Here is an 18,687-nt window from a genome sequence, read left to right as displayed (position 1 = left end):
GAACAGTACTAGTGCTGAAAATTACCCTCACGAAGACTGTTAGTGATTGCTAACGGGTTATATTTCAGAATAACTCTTGACTAAGAAGCTCCAATCAGATCATGTGGTATCTTTTCCTTTCTTTTCTTTGAGTGCTTTTTCACCCATTTTTTCCTTACATTGCATTAAAAAAATACCATATTTACTCACATACCACAGGCACCCTTCCCTCAAAAATCAGACCTCCAAAATTGTGGTGCCTATTTTAAGCAAGGAAGCTGGTTTATCTTTTCTGGGGTAGAAGTGGGGTGGAATAGGGAAGGAAGATGCTCCTGGCTCCAAAGATGGTTGCTTGCTTCTCCCTGAGGCTGTAAGACAGCAGGTGCAGAACCCCGGGTTTGCCCTTTCGCAGCTGCTGGTGAGACAGTAACTTTTGGCAGAAGAGCAGCTGAGCTGGCTGGAGGTGAGTGACCTGCTGCATGCAGTCTGTAGGATCTTAATGAGTTTTGTGGTGTAAAATCAATACATAGTTCTTTCTGCAAGTTCTAGTAAATAATAATTACAGTAAAGAAGTAACCATTTTGCTACTACCCTTGCATGGGTCCAGGGCCCAGCCTTGTTGCTGTCAAGCCACACCAGGAAGTTCCTGCTGCCTTATCAGGCTTTCTGGGATGTCACATTTCCTGGACACTCTCTGTTCCCAGAAGGAAACAGTCATCCAGACAAACATGACTCTGGAAAAATCTTTTCTTGTAGATTCTGCCTTCCAAAAACAAGCTGTGTGTTTTTTATTTGGGGGCTTGTGGTACAGGAGAAAATACAGTATTTTAGGAAGGCAACATCTGCTATATTGTGACCAAGGCACCCTAACTTTATATCGCCCACGTTTGCATGCACATTCTATATGCTCCCCTTCATTTGAATAATGCTTTGTGACTGAATACAGTCAGTGGTCTTTCCTGCTTCGCATTATTAAAATGTTAACTAATAAATGACTGTCCCTGGATGTCATCCTCAACACTTATCTGTTTGCTTAAGCAATGTCATGCAAAGAAAAACTTGGTCTTCTAAAATACTCAGTCTCCTGATCCATGAAGTCACCTTGCAAACTAATTACAGAGTTGCTTTTACTCATCTGTGTCTGGTAGCTAGAGTGCAAGATCACATGCTGGAGCCTTTGCTTCTTGGAAACTGGCTTGTGCATTGACTTCTACTTGTATGACTGCTGTTGGCACTAGATCTTACTTCTGAGTTTAATGCAAAGCCATGGCCATATGCTAGCCAGTGGTATATGATGAGACACTACAGGAGCAGCATATGATGTATCCTTTAAGAGTGTATTGTGAGGGCCATTTGGGGCCCAGCTCTCACTAGGCCTTGGGAACAGTCCCTGTATACTTTTATGGCTGACTACAGGTGTTCAATCCCTTTTCACGTATCTGTTGTTACTAACCAATTAATGTGGTTGTGCCTGAATATTTAGTCCTGAGTACAAGTAAATAACTTAAGAGCATGAGAAGGCCACATGATGGTTATTCAGCTTCCTTGCATTTATGAAGGAACAGGGTCACTGCTCATCCACTGCTCTCAGATATACATTGCACTTGCCTGCAGTCCCTGGAAGAAAAGGAAAGGTGCCAGTTCTGTCAGTAGTAGTCAAAGCCCCACAAGGAATGTGTCAGAGAGGTATGGTGGACTGTCCCTTTTCCCCCCTGACAAAAGGTTAAACGAACAGCAGTAGCCACTGGTAAATGTACTTCCTAACCTGCTTCTGCTCTGTGCAAATCTAAGCTGAACACAAAGTTTCTTCCCAATGACCCAAAAACGTAGCTGTAGCCTGTAAGGAAAATATTAGCAGTAATTGCATTTTCAACCCATCATTCGTAACCTTTAGAAATAACTATGTTCATGTTACAGCACTTGCTTGGGGAGTGCTTACCAAATGGAAAGGACATTGCACTTGACAGAATACTCATTTAGGCTCCGTGTATGCAATTGAGGGCACATGCACTTGCATAACGTTCTGATTGACACTGATGGAACGCCAGTAGGTCACAACACCAGTAGGTCCCAGTAGACTGTAAGTATGTATTTGCATACAGTGAAACTGCTGGCTAGGAGACTTAAACATGATAAGGGACCTTTAGATGCCCAAGAAATTTTGGGACAACATGCAACCACAACACTTCCAATTGTGCATCGAGGTCTGCAAGTTGCTCAGATACTGCAGTATTCAGTGCCAAGTGCCAATGCAAGGCCCAAGATCAACAGATAACTAGACAGTTTAGGAACCCAGATAGTGAGTGCACCTGGTATATTTTTAGAAAGTAACTATGAATATTCATTTGAATATTTAAAATGATTGTAGAAATTGCATCATCCATCAGGTACTTATGAGGAATTTTCAAAGAAACCAAGAGAGTGCATTTTACACTAGAGACATCATACCAGTGTGAGAGATTTACAGATGTTTGAGAGATCTAGCTAGCTAGCTAGCTATCTTAAATACACTTGCACAGAGATTCTGAGTGGAAGAAAATTGTTCTTTTCTTTCAAGAAATAAGCCAAGTGACTTGAAAAACCACTATGGACTTCAGGTCAAGGGCCACTAAGCTGCATCTTCTGTATTTTGTCTTGATCAGCTCAATTTTGTTTTGTAAGAGGTCAGGGAGGTTTACTGTCCTTTTGTTTTATGTTTTAAATAGCTTCTGTTTCAGATGAGCAGCAGTATTTTGGCAAATATACTACTGCCCTTTTTAAAAAGTACTCTCATGAGTCAACTGAAATTACCAATTATTTTTTTTCTCCTTGTTTTCTTTCTTTTTGACAACATTTAATTTGAACTCAATTTAATCAAACTCCCTAGCATAAGGAGGACTTAAGTAACTGTCAGACAAAAAGAATTCAACAAATGTCAAGATCAATTAATAAACACTGTCATATCATGATACCAATTAGCTTAGCCTTAGCCTTAGCCTTTATGGTTGCCCTTGCTTTATAGTGAGCCACAATGAAAGCTACCCCAAATGCAGCATTTCCAGTTCATGCCCCATTGTGAAACTAATATTTCCTGCTAACAAATAATTTAAAAATCTGGAAATTCCAATACATAGTGTTGAAATGAATTATGCTTTTGGGAAACTTGGCAGTTGCTGACTGAAATTCATGTTTCTGCAAAGTGTTTTAGGTTTTAGGAATCAGCGCTTTTTGATTAAATTCTTTTGGCAGAAAATTTCTGAATAGCCCCATCTTTGAGGCTGTCTGTGTACGCTGTCAGAGAGCACAACCTGTTTCTTCTCGGTTTCGTCTAAGCATGTTCTACTGTGACTTGGCTGGGTGTTGGCCTTTAGTTGCTAAGTTCTCTAAAATGAGAACAGAGTCCAAATTAGCTGCTAAGGTGAGACGTGTAAACATACATCTTACACTCTCAGTCTGGCCTTACACATTTTAATTATACAATACTCATTTAAAATTTTTTTTTATAAATTATACAATTCTTATTTTTAAATCTACGGCCTCAGTTTCCAGCTAGTTAAACTTATGATTCCCAACAAAGTCATTACTGTGTCCTGAAGCTATTATGTAGGGGAGCTATGATGCCAGTGCTGCTGGTGACAAGACCAGAGGGTTGTAGTTGCTTAGAACTGGGTGGATCATACTCTTTCTCTTGCGGTTGCTATCTGAGGCTTACTAAAGACCATGCCTAGGAGTCAGAGCTAGCATTGGTACTATAGTTACTTTCTGCAGGTTATGGTTTTGCCTTTTTTATTTGTACTTGAAAATACCTTACTGAGCACTGCTTGCCATATTGATTTGACTACTATATGTCCAGTGTGGCACCAATCAATATGATTAAGCAAGAAGTGGGGCCTGTGCTTTTATTGAAAGAGATGTATCAGATGGGCTGTCCATGTAGGTAAAATGATGTATATAGTACTATGGTTTGTATGGTTCACTTGTTACCCATCATAAAATATATCATTTGAATGGAATCCTAGTGCTCATATGTAATTTTTCAAGGTAAAAAATTAAGATGCATGGAAAAACAGATATGATATGAAGTCAAGAGGTAGCAACCTCTTGATAAACTTCAACACATACTCCCTGGGGGAAAAAAAAAAAGAGGAAACGCTTAAGAAAACAGATGACATGCATGCAAATTTAAATGAGAATCTTGACAGGGCCTGGTGTGAAAACAGCCATAGATATAAACCATGTCACTGGCCCAATCCTGATGTTGTTGAACTTAGTGGAAAAACTCCACTGGGGACAGATTTCATTGTGTACCATCGGTCTTTTCATGAACATAAAATCATATTTACTTTCCCAGTTAAAATCAATCGGCATGAATTCTTTTCATTGTGTGATAATTTTCCAAACTAAATAATACTCTCTTCTTCTAAATTTGATCATAAATAATGCTTATTGAAGCCAGAAGTTGCACATGCTTTCAATATTACCAGAAAAGTATCATTTTGGAAAAGATCTTTGTGATGACCTCTTCATTTTTTCTATTACTACAGAGGTCTTTTTAGCTTTTCAGACATGTCAGTTTAGTTGGTTACCCTAAGCATTTCTATTTAAAATGGTTTGCTTGTGACAGCTATTTCGAGTTCAGCTGTTTATGAATTTATCTTAAACTAAAATTGCTTTCCAGACTTCATTCCCCTGAAATGTTTCTGATGTGAATGTACAAAGAAGGAAGGGATTTTAAAAGGTTTAGTTTAATCTATGCTGTCAGTCTGGTACAATTTAATTTTTGTTATGATTATGTTTTAAATGTTATAATGGATGTCTGCATAGAAACATTTTGACATCAACTCACACATGGCCTGATTCATCAAGGATCTTAAAGACGTGCCTAATATTTAAGCAGATAAGTTCCCTTTATTGATTACAATTGGAGTACTGCCCATATTTTCAGCTCTTACTGTTTTTATTGCAAATCTCCAAATATGTAAGTTTTTCACAAAGCCCTGGCTGCTAGAGTCAGGTGATTATACAGGATTCTCTATTCTCAAATGGAAAACAAATGTGGTTTTCTATTCCTTATGGGTATAAAGAAGAGACTGAAAACATAAACCTTAAAAGCTAAAACACTACGTGACCAGAAAAGAACAGAATTTAAAAAACAAAACAAAAATTTTTTTTTTTTTTTTTTTTTTTTTTTTTTTTTTTTTTTTTTTTTTAGCCAATGTCATTAATTTGGGAATCTAGCTACAGCAAATGTGCTTCAAGTTTGGCTTTTTCCTAAGTACCACACTGAATCGTGAGGGGGGGGCTGGTGATAAGCTGAGCCCACCATTATACCTGAGGAGGTCTGAGAAGAATTCATCCAATATCTTTCTAAACTACCTGAGTTTACAGAGCATTGCGAGGGAAGAGCCAAGTCCCAAAAGTCGATCCTGCTTTCCCCTTCAACATGAGGAGATCTAAGAGTTACAAATCCACATCCCACTATTCCAGGCCTAAATTCCAGGGCTTGTTAACCCTCCATTACTACAGCTTCTGACAGATAAAAAAATAGCTGTATGTATTAAAACAAACTTACAGCAATTAAACCTCCCCATCCTATACTGATTTGCAGATGTTCAGGGTAGAGTTCATGGAATTCCACTGGGTTGCTTAAAAACAAATTCCCTTCTTGCCACAGCAGTGGGATAGAAAAATTGTGGGTAGACAATTTTTGAATCTTTTTATTCCTCACTTTGTCCTTCTCTTCATCCTCACTTTCACTTTCATGCTGTGTGTGTGTGTGTGTGTGTGTGTGTGTGAATTTACTTCATTAACAATACCACAAAACAATATTGCCAATCTACATTAATTAGGAAGGCCCAGTGTGGATTTGACAGGTTGTCACAGAGCACTGAGGTGCCCTGTTCCTAAAGAGGAGAAACTGCTGGGAAAAGAGCCCTAGCAAGGAATAAGGAGCCCAGCTGGGGGTTGCCAGGGCAACCAAAGAAGGTCAGCTGACTAGAAGGGGCAGGACCTGGCCCTTATAAAGCACAGGAGCTGAGGCCAGTGGCAGTTCCCTGACAGCAGCCAGAGAGGCAGGAGCTCTCTAAGCCAGGGTGCAGGAAGAAGCCTGACCGCAGGTACAGCGTATGGCAGCTCAAAGATGCTCGAGCAATGTTGTTGTGGCCAGGCGGCTTCAATTTATGTTACAGCCCAGGGGCTTGTATTTTGTTATTGGTTAAACCGGTGGTTTGGGTGAGGCTATTAGGGGTTGGAGGAGGCCTCATAGGGGACTCACAGCAGAGTGTGAGGACCCCAGCACCAGCGGGTGCATCACAAGGGATGCATAGACCCCAGCCCCAGAGGGGTGTTTAAGAAGCCCTAGTGTGGGCGTGGCAAGCCCCGGAGAGGGGAGCGCTACTGAGAAGCCCCGTGCGGGGCCCAGAAAGGGGGCAGCACTATGGAGAAGCCCAGGTTGGGCACGGAGAGCCCCAGAAAGGGGGCCACATTATTGGGAAGCCCAAGTTGGGCACCGTGAGCCCCAGATGGGGGCAGCAATTATTGGAGCCCAAGTTGGGCACCGTGAGCCCCAGACAGCGGCAGCAATTATTGGGAAGCCCCAGGTGGGCACTGGGAGCCCCAGAAATGGGGCCGCATCATTGGGAAGCCCAAGCTGGGCACCAGAAAGTCCCAGGAGGGGGCAGCGTTGTAGATAAGGCCCCAGAGAAGAGGGCACAGAGCGAGATAGGGCCGGAGGGAGCCCTAGTACCACAGGCAGCGTGCACTAACGGAAGGAAGGCCCAGGGAGAACAGTAAGGGGCCGAATAGCGAGAGAACTGAGATAACAGCGATTTCCATCGGCGAGGTGTGGACTGCAGTGTAGGGGAGAAATGGAGCCGCAGGTAGCGCCCCCTAGCAGCGGGGCAGTATAAGGGCAGCCTCCTGCTGTTTAACACTAATTAATTAAGACCAAGGCATGGCAGGCGAGTAGGCGGGCGGTTGCCCCAGGGACAGGTGTGCGGGCCACATTGAGGGCAGCCCAGAGCGGTGATCTGTCACACAGGCTCTAGGCTTGGAGAAATGATCTCACTTGCCAAACTATTTCAGAATATTACTTAGGACAAATGGTATGGAATGATTACTAGCGTAACACCGCTAACACTGGCCACGTAAAGACCAAGAAAATAGCTGCTCTCCTGTTAGAAATTAGGAATATACAAGTGTTCAGTCAATTTTTCTCTCCTCCGTGAAAAAGATCTTTGAGGTTTGCACAGGAGATCTTCCAGGTGTCAGAGTGTTATTCTTGCAAAAACGAACACCTGTACACTGCTCCACTCCCCTCTCAGCCTGGCCTGGCAGGGGAATGGAGCAGCTGCCTGCTTCTCAGACCAGGGACTGCCAACTGGGCAGCTGGGGCAGTGATGGGAAGCCAGGGATGTGGGGAAACAGGTTCAGGAAGGCTTTCTGCCCACACAGTCTAGCTTGGTGGCACATATGGTGATTTAACCACGCATGCGGTTGGGAAGTGGGGCAAAAGAAGGTCTCCCCACCTACTTTCTGGCACCTCTGGCTTTAAATCACCCATGTGCTGCCCAGTTAGGGGGCCCACATGACAATTTAAAACCTTGCAGGCTTCCTATTGACGGCCTGCCCCCTTCCCAGGCAGGGGGGAGGAAAGACTGTCAATTAATGGTTTCCCCTAAGAGTGGGGGTGGCCCAGGGAGCAGCCTCTAGTATCCCTTGGCTGGAGAGCTTGCCTGTGTAAAGAGCTGGAACTCACGTATACTTGGACAGATCTAGAATTTTGAAGATGGGGGTGCAGAGGGTAAGGTGCATATATAAAGCAATACATTTTTCTCCATAGTTTCATAGTGCTTGGGGTCAGAAGGGACCTAAACAGATCTTCAGGTCCGGCCCCCTGCCCCAGGCAGGAACACCCCAGCCAGATATCTGTCCAGCCTCTTCTTGAAGACCCCCAAGGTAGGAGAGAGCACCGCCTCCCTTGGGAGTCCATTCCAGAGCCTGACAGCCCTAACTGTAAAGTAATGTCTCCTGATATCCAGCCTAAACCTTCTCTCTAACAATTTGTGGCCATTATTCCTAATAACCCCCAGTGGTGACCAGGGGAACAGACCCTCCCCCAATTTCCGCTGGTCCCTCCTGGTGAGTTTGTAAACGGCCACCAGATCCCCTCTCAGCCTTCTCTTGTGGAGGCTGAATAGATTCAGGCTCTTTAGCTTCTCTTTGTAGGGCCTCCCCCACTACCCTTGGACCGTGCGAGTGGCTCTCCTCTGGACCCTCTCAGTGCTAGCCACATCTCTCTTGAAGTGCGGTGCCCAGAACTGGATGCAGTACTCCAACTGTGGCCTGACCAGCGCTGCATAGAGGGGAAGGATCACCTCCCTGGACCTGCTTGTGATGCATCTGTAGATGCACGACAAGGTGCAGTTAGCCTTACTGACTGCTTCCTTGCATTGGTGGCTCATGTTCATCCTCAAGTCAACAATGACTCCAAGATCCCTTTCTGCCACTATTTTGACCAGAGGGCTGTTCCCCAGTCTATAGATGGGGTGTTCCCCAGCTGGTTCCTTCTGCCTAGATACAGCACCTTGTACTTGTCTCCATTGAATTCCGTCCTATTCTCATCTGCCCACCTTTGTAACCTGTCTAGATCAAGCTGGATTCTGTCCCACCCCTCCAGCATGCCCACCTTGCCCCACATCTCCAGTTAATAATGAATTAGAAGCTTTACTAATATGCTAGAAGCAAAGGACTGTATTATTCAGTTTAAGAAGCAAAAATGAATATAACTTCATTTTAACGAGTTAAAAGCAATCTTCAGTACTGTGTAATAGAAGCTTCCTTACCAGGAGCAGCTAACAGACAGCAGAACTGCAGAGCAAAGGATAGCTTGATTGGTGAAACATCAAGATCATTAAAAAGAAGAGAGGGTCATTAACACCTACAGAATGAAGAATTTAGAAGGGATCAGATAAATTATAATGAGCCATGAAGTCAAGTGACTCCCTCAGTACTGCCTGACTAGAAATGCTGCTGCTGCTACCAGGCAGTTGGTTTTAAACTTTGAGTGGATCAGGAATCAAAGTGGGGTGAAAGTGCACCAGTGCACCAGCCCTGGATCTGCCTCTGCATGTGTGCTTCTGATCCTGGGCTATTTTTTTTATGGGTAAGAATTTCAGAGAAGAGTTTTCTGAAATTTAGGGCTAGAAGTGAATGTCTGTCTGGGGCCACTGTCTGTGTTCCAGTCCTGCCACAGAATATCATGGGTCAGTGGTTCAGTAAAATGCAATGTCAGAGCCCCAGTTTTGCATGTGGATTTTGTGGTTTTGCTTTTTACCAAAGTTGTCTTTAATGAGGTTCTGTTTGTTGATCCTATGGAGCCTTTTGTATACAAAGAAAAACACCAAACAAATTTCTATTGCATTCCAGACTGCCCACTGACTCATTCTGTGACCTTCACAGTACATCCAACCTCTTTGGGCACAGTCAGAAGTGCAGCTGCCTGCTGTCGCTCAGAATGCTTTGCAGGAAGCATTCTGAGTTGCAACGATCCCGCAGGCCACATAGAAGTTCACTCTCTGTTCCAAGGGGGAGGGGAATCTTGCTGCTGGCTGTCAGCCTGTAGTTGGTTTCTTGTAGCAATGGCCCCTCTTCCCTTCTAGCTTGTCCCTGTTTTCAGAGTGGGGGGGGAGAAGGGAGTAGAGGGAGCTCATTCTAGGGGTTCCCCAGATGGTGCTGGAGGGTGGGGTGGGTGAATTGGAGCCCCCCACATCCAGGGGGATGCTCCAGTCCACCCATCTCACTCTCCATTGGGGGCTGGAAGAATCTCAGACTGAACTTGGGGTCCCCCAAGGCTCTGTCCTTGGACCCATACTGTTCAACATCTTCATTAATGATGTGGACACTGGAGTCGGAAGCGGACTGGCCAAGTTCGCCGATGACACCAAACTTTGGGGCAAAGCATCCACACCAGAAGACAGGCGGGTGATCCAGGATGACCTGGACAGGGTCAGCAAGTGGGTGGACGAGAATCTGATGGTGTTCAACGCCGATAAATGCAAGGTTCTCCACCTTGGGGGGGGGGAAAAAACCCGCAGCATCCTTATAGGCTCGGTAGTGCTGTGTTGGCTAGCACTATGGAAGAAAGAGACTTGGGGGTCATCATTGCCCACAAGATGAACACGAGCCTGCAGTGCGATGCGGCGGCTAGTAAAGCGACCAAAACGCTGGCTTGCATCCATAAATGCTTCTCAAGCAAATCCCGGGACGTCATTCTCCCCCTGTACTCGGCCTTAGTGAGGCCGCAGCTGGAGTACTGCGTCCAGTTTTGGGCTCCACAATTCAAAAAGGATGTGGAGAAGCTTGAGAGAGTCCAGAGAAGAGCCACGCGCATGATCAGAGGTCAGGGAAGCAGACCCTACGATGACAGGCTGAGAGCCCCGGGGCTCTTTAGCCTGAAAATGCGCAGGCTCAGGGGTGATCTGATGGCCACCTACAAGTTTCAGGGGTGACCACCAGTATCTGGGGGAACATTTTGTTCACCAGAGCGCCCCAAGGGATGATGAGGTCGAATGGTCACAAACTACTTCAAGATCGTTTCAGGCTGGACATAAGGAAGAATTTCTTTACTGTCCGAGCCCCCAAGGTCTGGAACAGCCTGCCACTGGAGGTGGTTCAAGCGCCTTCATTGAACACCTTCAAGATGAAACTAGATGCTTATCTTGCTGGGATCCTATGACCCCAGCTGACTTCCTGCCCTTTGGGCAGGGGGCTGGACTCGATGATCTTCCAAGGTCCCTTCCAGCCCCAATGTCTATGAAATCTATGAAACTTCCTCTGCTTCTCCTCTTTTCTCCCCCCCCTTCCACAAAACAGCTTGGAGGCTGGCAGGCAGGAAGACTCAAGTTACAGAAGATGCTATATCTTGGAATGTCTTCATCTGAACCCTCATGCAATAAAGATTGCCTGATCGCCCATTGTTGAAGCAGTCTGCAGTCACGTGCTTGTGTTTGCTCATGACTATAGACTGCTTTTTGTGGCCAGATTGGGCAAAAAATGTCACTTCTGCCTGCACCCTATATGACTTAGTCTTATCCTTCTGCACTTCACAAGGCTGTTATGAGACTTGAAGGGTCTTGTTATACATTAATTTTACGCAGCTCCTGGAACTCTTAACCCCTAGATTGTCTACACGCTAGCATCTGAAACTAGTTTTAAGCATGCTTTAGGCAGATTAAAGTTGCACTACTCCAGAGCAGGTTTATCTGTGCTCTGTGTTATCCACCTTTTGTTCCATCAATATGTGACCACTCCCCACAGAAGGTTAGATGCCTGTCCTAGCTCACTAGCCTTGTGTAGTGGCAACTCACAGCTCTAGGCCCTATTCGGGCCCCTGCTCATCAACCCTCTACTGGCCAATCCTCCAGCTGTGCAGGTGGGGGGGGACAGTCAGAGAAGGTATTTAGCCTTAAGATGCAACTTCTCCAAATTTGTGCTAACACTAACACAGAGCAGCTTGAAGTGCAACATGTAGCAAAGCTCTAATTAAAGTGCTTGATGACCTTGGATGAAAGAAGCTCTAAAAAGGCAAAGGAGGCCTAGTGGATTGTAATCTGTTTGTAGGTACCACAACTCCTGTTATCAAGAATTTTCCATTAAGAGGAGTAAACAGATAAATGGAATTTGAGAGCATTAAAAGAAAACTCCACAAACATTTTGAAAATTCTTATGTTTCTCAGTCTCTGTATTTGGGCCAGAAAGGAAAGGATTGTGTTTCCTAACATTCCATGTTCTACAAGAGAGCCCAAGTCCCAGTGCTTTCTTTAAACCTTCTTTAGATACAACAACATGCTCATCCATTCAGGAAAATAAGAATCAAAAGGAAAACACGTGGAATCAGTGGCCATCTCTACACATGCACTTTACTGTGGAGTAGACTAATTAGCTGCAAAGTAAAGCATCACTGTCTACATGTGGGATGGTATTAGGCTGCAGTAAACTACTTAACACCACCATAAGATAGTACTGTCAGAATAAAAATACAGACAGTTAAAATATAGCAAAAGAGCTGTTCTGGGAAGTTTTGAATCGGTGTGAAGAATTCATAATCTTCTTGCAGACAAGCAGAAAAAGAAGCTGAATTTGTAGGGAAAAGTATTTGGTGCAAATTATTTGCTCAGCTCTAATTAGGATAAACATTTTTATCCATGCAAATCAAGGAAATGAGCAGGTTCTATTGTTTATGAATTCAAATCTGTAGCAGTTAGTTTTATTTGTGAATAATTCTGAAACTGATAAATAGTGAAGTTCAATTACTTGTACCAGCAGTTACTATGGATACTTGGATTGCAATATGCATAGCTTCTTGACTAACATTTCTGCTAAAGGCCATCTTGCTAAATAACAAATCCTTTTTGCCAGAATGCATGAAGAAACATGACAGCATTAAAGAAAAAAAATTCCAACAAGCAGAATTCATCCTATACAGATACCAATGAGTTTTGTCTGGCAAATAGCTCTTTGCATAGCTTCTTGATGCAATTTCACCTGACTTGTATAAATAAGGCATGTTTAACATCAGCTCTTACTCTGAGAGTTCAAACATTGCTTTTTGTTTTGACAGAATTAGGCCTGCATTAGTTTCCACACATGGCACTGCTAATGTAACTCATTCCTAACCTGCAGCACACCTCACTACTGTTTATTCCTGGATCAGGGCTGATCAGTTTTACTAAACTGCCTGAAGGTTTTATGCTGTGTACAAATCATCCTATAGGTACTACAAGAAGTAGTAGTACCTCACTCCATTTCTCATTTGAATGCAGTCCTTCTGAAGGGAAATGAGTTGTATTTAATCTATATAGTTGCTTGCCACTTGATGAACTGCCCTCTCAGTATGCAAGGCATGCAAAAATAGCTGTGTATCCCAGGCCGCACAGCAAGCTGGAAGACTGGGAGGAAGATAAGGAAGTCCTCTCAAGGGTAATTTTTTTGCATAAACAGTGCCTTGCGTGTGTCTGCCTTCTGCACTGTCCCCGTACTGGGTTCCTGGGAGGACCTGGCATGATTAGAGTCCAAGGGCTCAGGAGCATGTGCTACTTTTCTTTCCCCACTTCCATAACAGTGGGTGCAGTCATGCAAAGTAGACAGGGAGCAGTCAGTCATGTCTTTGCTCTGTCTTCTGCACCTGCCTCTTGAAGTCAATAAAGTACTCATGTAAAGCTAAGCATTGGTGTAAGTGCTGGAAGGACCCACCCTAACTACTCAAATTATTATAAGAAACCATGGGGAAATTTTGTTTCCAGGTATTCAGTTTGTAGAAAGTTTAGTGGCATTTTGGTGAGCATAGATCTTTCTTTTTAACTTTGAAGAACTTTTGGGTCACCCTTTTGGAGTTTACAGTAATAACCACTTAAAGATTTGTTATCAGGTCACAGGGTATAGATTGTGGACATAGACAGACAAGGTTCTTTGGGTAAATCTGATATCTTTTATTAGACCAACTCAAATAGTTGGAAAAAAATTCTCCTTAGCAAGCTTTCAAGTATAAATACCCTTCATAATAACCTCAGACTGATAAAGGGTATTTATACCTGAAAGCTTGCTAAGGAGAATTTTTTTCCAACTATTTGAGTTGGTCTAATAAAAGATATCAGATTTACCCAAAGAACCTTGTCTGCCTTACCAGGTCACATGAAGAAATATATATATACACAATGGGATTGTCCTAAAGAACAAGGATATAATTTAATATGTTATGATGGATAGATTTTTGTATGCCATGAATGGATTGCAGAGACTGAAAATAATCTAATATGTACTTTTGGTGTAACTAAGCCCTCTTATGAATAAATGCCACTTCTGTAGAACCTTAAAAGCTATTGTGATAAATGATATCAAAATACTACATTTTGGAGTTGTTCAGTTCTGAAAAGTAATAAACTCTCCTATTGTTGTTAATAGGATTTTGACCAAGTTGAGTCTTGGTAGTATTATTTAAAAAAAAAACAGCTCATGACTTTCTTAATGTAACCTTTATTTATCAGAGAGCAGAAAAGGATTGGTCTGTTTCAGTGATTCATGCATGGATCTGGCATATCCTTTTGTGCTCTGTGATTTCATTCATGAGGGGGAAAAAATCACTGAAACACTTTTTTAATCAGAAAAGGCTAAAAAAATCTTTTAAAGATTTATGATAATAATAACAAAGAGCAAGGAGATTGCCTAAAAGAACTCATGGCAGGTAAGCTGCTTAGAAATAAAATAGTCTTTTAAAGAAGTTTGCAAAACTTTTAAAGTGTCTAAGTGTGTTTAAGCAGCCACCAGTTTCTAATATAAATCAGATGGGATAAACCACTGTAATGGTAACATTACAACCTTTGGATAACATCTGAACAAAAAACCAAAACAAAACACTGGATACAGGGAAGTTCAGATACAGAACTATAATTAGAGTCTAGTGCCTACCTTTTTTAGGTAGATCACCTTTGGCATTTAAAAACAACCTAAGTTCTACCATGCGCCGCTGCCACCCTTCCCCCCCCCTCCCAGCCCAGCAGGTAAGTCTGTGGGAAGGGAAGGGGGGGCAGATCGATTATTTGGGGGTGCGCTTCCCCAGCAGGTAGGTCCCATCTGGCCGAGGCCCCACTCAGCTTACCACTGCTCCTGCCTCTGCAGCACTGTCCCTCACCTCAGGGACCCTGCCCCTTCCCTCCCGCACAGACTAACCTGCTGGCCTGGGATGCACGTGTACATGCATGCAGACACTCAGCCCCTGACCCCAGCCTCAGATCAACTCCCAAGAGGTTCCAAGATCTACTGCAAGAGGCTCCAAGATCTACCACTGGTCTAGAGGCAAAAGGAATCAGGACTTATGGTACAGGTACTTTTATTAGACCAACCAGATTTTTGCAAAAAAAAATCTTTAATTGCAAGCTTTCAGGCACAAACATCCATCTTCAAGCACTGGAGAAAAGATTGTAAAGATTGTAACCCATGAATGCTTACACCAGGCAGTATCCAGCCCCTGAATTTGCCAAAATGTTTTAGGTTCAGAATCATAATCCAGACTTCCTGTTGGCTTTGTTGTGGACCCTATTAAGAGAGTCTCAAGATGTTAACTCAAGATATGCAACCGAGTCCAGATCTGGGAGCTTTGTAAGGATAGGTCCCATCTTTAGCTGTGTGACCAAACATTCATCTATGCTTCCTTGCCCCCATGACTCAAGCCAAAAAGAGAGAAATTGAGGCTACTTAAGGCAGCTTTCGGGTTTTTTGGCTCCCTGCCAATATGTCATTATTAGTTTAGTTGGATTGCTTGCCTAAGTTATCTGCAGTGATCTGTTTTGCACAGAATGAAAAAAGACCCAAGTCAAGGGCATCAAGAATGGTAGATAAAGATTTGCTGATAGTGGAATGAAGTGTTCTGTGCATTAATGAGAACTGTACACAGAGGAGAAGAGAAATGCAGTGAATCAAAAGACATTTTAATTTTGCAAACCTAGCACAGACATCACATGCTTGATATATATAACATAACCTCATCCTTTCCTCAGGACTGTGGCTAAGGCTAAGAATTTGAAAAATGTAGAATAATTTTGTCAACAATGAGCATACGAAAATCATGAATCAGGCCTTAAATTATGAAATAAAAATATTGAGATGTGGGAGCCAGCTAGCTGATGGCAGCTTGTAGCATCAGTTCCATTGATATTATAGCTGTCTTGGGTGGAGACAAAAATTTGCAGTTTTGGAAACAGAAATCAGAGTATTATGAGACCCCTTAAAAACCCAGGTATCACAAAGATCATGCTATTATCATGATGGTTGGCATTACTGGACTGATGAATTTGAATGCTTTAGTTTTTAGATGTTCAAATTCAAATTTAAACGGGTTTGAGCACTGTCCCCTTTTAAGCTTTTAAAAATATCTTAAGGTGGGTGGCAAAAAGTTGGTGCAACATAAATGATTTGTCCCTTCTTTATATGTTTGCTTAAATTCCAAGCTTAGCTAGTTTGTTTATTGATTGTAATCACAGTGATATTTGTACTGTGTATTATTCCTTTTCCTTATGCAGGTTCAAACTTTGAGCATCACAAAATTTACAGGGTTTGGACTCCAGTGAGGTTTTGTTGCGTCTGAAACGCACACAATGATGAATGAATCACCGCACTTCCAGCATTCTGAATACTGTTGACTCTTCTTTTGTCAAGCAGCTTATTCTCTCATTTAGGCCAGGGACAGACATTCAAAAAGCCTGAGCCTGAATTGATTCAGTCTTTGCAGGTTAGTCTAACCTGGCTAGGCTAAATCAGTTTGTAACTCCACAGACATCCCAGACATGCAGACACATGCCTGCAGCAGCTCAGGCTAAAAGCTGGGGTTGTTAGAGCAGCCTTCCCTTCCCCAGTTCTGAGCTGAGGTGGGGTATGGCCAGGCCCTGGCAGGACGCTTTGATTAGGGAGGGATTCCCAGCCCATTGGGGAATTGATAATAGTGTTTATCATGCCTAACTCAATGTTTATCACCCCGTTAAGAAACCAACAGAGGGACATTACCAGCTACCTGTTGATTCTGCCCTTGTCCCATCCGCAACAGCATGGACCATAACCAGCGTGTGGTCAGCTAGCTAATGCACAGAAACCTCTCAGCAAGGCATAGGGGAGGGTGAATTCCTGCTTATCAGGGAGTGGTAAGGGGGAAGGAGGGGAGCAGCCTGCAAGACTCTGCTGGAGCTGCAGCCAGGAAACAGAGGTGGGGGGGGCGGCGGCTCTGCTGTGGAGCAGAGAGCCCAGCCGAGACAGCATGCTTTGGGGATTCTGATTTAACTGCAAAAAGCAAGGGGTCTGGGACAGATATTGCATAAACTGGTTTGAGACGCATCAAATGAGTCTGATATTACATTCAATCAGGTTTATCTCAAACCAGTTTCAGCCATTTTCAGACTGGTTTATGTGCACTGAACATCTGTTCTGTTACAGGTTTAAACCAGTTTCTGTTCACTTAAACCAGTTTATGTGTAATGTCTGTCCCTAGCCTTAATGCAGATTTTATGCTATTTTAACTTATGTGATAGCAGTGAAGTTGCTGCTAAGTTAAAACAGTGTAAATGAGAAAAGAATTAAGCCCCAACTGCCTGAAAGGATAGGAAGCATTCAAGAAACCTAAGCCGGGAAAGAAAATTAGAAAATTCATTTTTTTTTTTTTTTTTTTTTTTTTTCAAAGGCTAGGCCCTTCATTTAAAACCATTTCCTTGATAAGTTTATCACTTGCTAGAATAATATTTCTGAAAAGTTGACTGACTATGTTCCTAGATGTTAGGTTTAATTTTCCTTATAAAGGAGAAATAATTGTGCTCAGCTCAGAAATGCTGAATTTTAAGGATGCTTCATTGGTGGTGAATGAGTACAAAGGCAAAGGGTGGATGAGCAAAGAGAGAAATTCTTGCTTTAATTAGAGTATTTCCTGCAGACAGTGATTATTCACAAGTTTCTGCACTTTGGTCCACTACCCACAAACATTTGAACCATGAGCTTAATGTGGTGTTTTTCTAACTCTGCCTTCTTTTTGTAATATTTCCAAGACATCTGGAAGAAACGTTTCATAAAGGAGGTATTCTCTTTCCTAGTGGGGGAAAAATAAAAAGGCAGGTCAGAGGGTAGAAAGTTCTTCATTATCATTGCTGTTGTTGTTGTTATTAATATTAAAATAGTAATAATAGTATTTGCATTGTCTGTTTTTTTTTTTTTTTTTTTTTTTTTTTTTACTTAATCTGTTGGTGTTAATCTAAGGCTTGGTGTATGAGTAATAATTCCCTGGTGTCTCTTTTTATTTTTGTTTGTTTATATATAGAAATCTAAACACTGTTTTCATTGCATATCTTTACTTTTATGTCTTATTGCCATGTTCTGTATGTGATTGGCTGAACTTTTGCTCTCCCTACCTCTCAGAATTCTTTTCCACTGCCATCCACTTCTTTCTGCCCAATTCCCCTTTTTTAGCCTTCTGAAATGAACTACTACCTGGTTAAATCCAACTCTGTACTTGGTCCAGTTGTCTTCGGCGACAGTTTTAAGATTTGACCCATTCAGGGGACTTGTTTCTCTTAAGTTGTAAGTACTTGGGCTGGGTCATTGCTCTTCAGTAGACACCTGGAAAGGTCTCTCTCATTGACATTTTTGCTGTCCATACAGCTGCCTCCAAGGCGCATTCTCCACTGTTCCATGTGTGGAGAAGTGGATGTGCTGTGTACATCAACCCTCTCTACAGAAGTCGGTTAGTCCTCTTAGAGGGCTCAAGATGGTTTTCAGTGCACTTCTGAGTGCAACCTCTATGGGACAGAATCCCAGGAGGAACAGCCAGTGGAAGGACCCTTGTTAGCTACCATTCTTCTGCCAGCAGGTAGCCAAAGAGCATACATCCCAGTGTGCCTTGTGCTGTTCAAGTGTCCATAGGTTCCCCTGATTCTTCCAGCGCTGAAAAAAGCACCCAGTGGAGATTCAAATTGTGAGTGGCAAAATTTTTGTGAGAAGGATTTTGGTGCCATTCACCAGGTGATTTGTGCCCCTGATCACCTGCCTGTATTCCTGCTGCATTTATGCTGCCACCACTGACTTTGACCTGGAACTGCTACCACCACCAGCCACTGTGACTCTGTATGTGGTCATTGCTTTGCAGACGTTGCTGGCCCAGCACTGCAAACTCATAAGCAAGACTGAGTGAAAAAAGCAATA

The 18,687-nt window shown here is 42.9% G+C and overlaps 1 protein-coding gene across 6 annotated transcripts in view; it reads left to right on the top strand.

Annotated features, from left to right (window-relative positions):
• Window positions 1–18,687, top strand: part of SMYD3 (SET and MYND domain containing 3) — a 764,262-nt gene that overhangs the window by 577,921 nt on the left and 167,654 nt on the right. The gene's annotated exons all lie outside the window — the stretch shown is intronic.

This window comes from Alligator mississippiensis, chromosome 1 (genome assembly GCF_030867095.1).
Source record: "Alligator mississippiensis isolate rAllMis1 chromosome 1, rAllMis1, whole genome shotgun sequence".
Taxonomy (NCBI): Eukaryota; Metazoa; Chordata; order Crocodylia; family Alligatoridae; genus Alligator; species Alligator mississippiensis.
The sequence above is the reverse complement of the archived record's forward strand: the minus strand, read 5'-3'. Positions and strand labels throughout refer to the sequence as shown.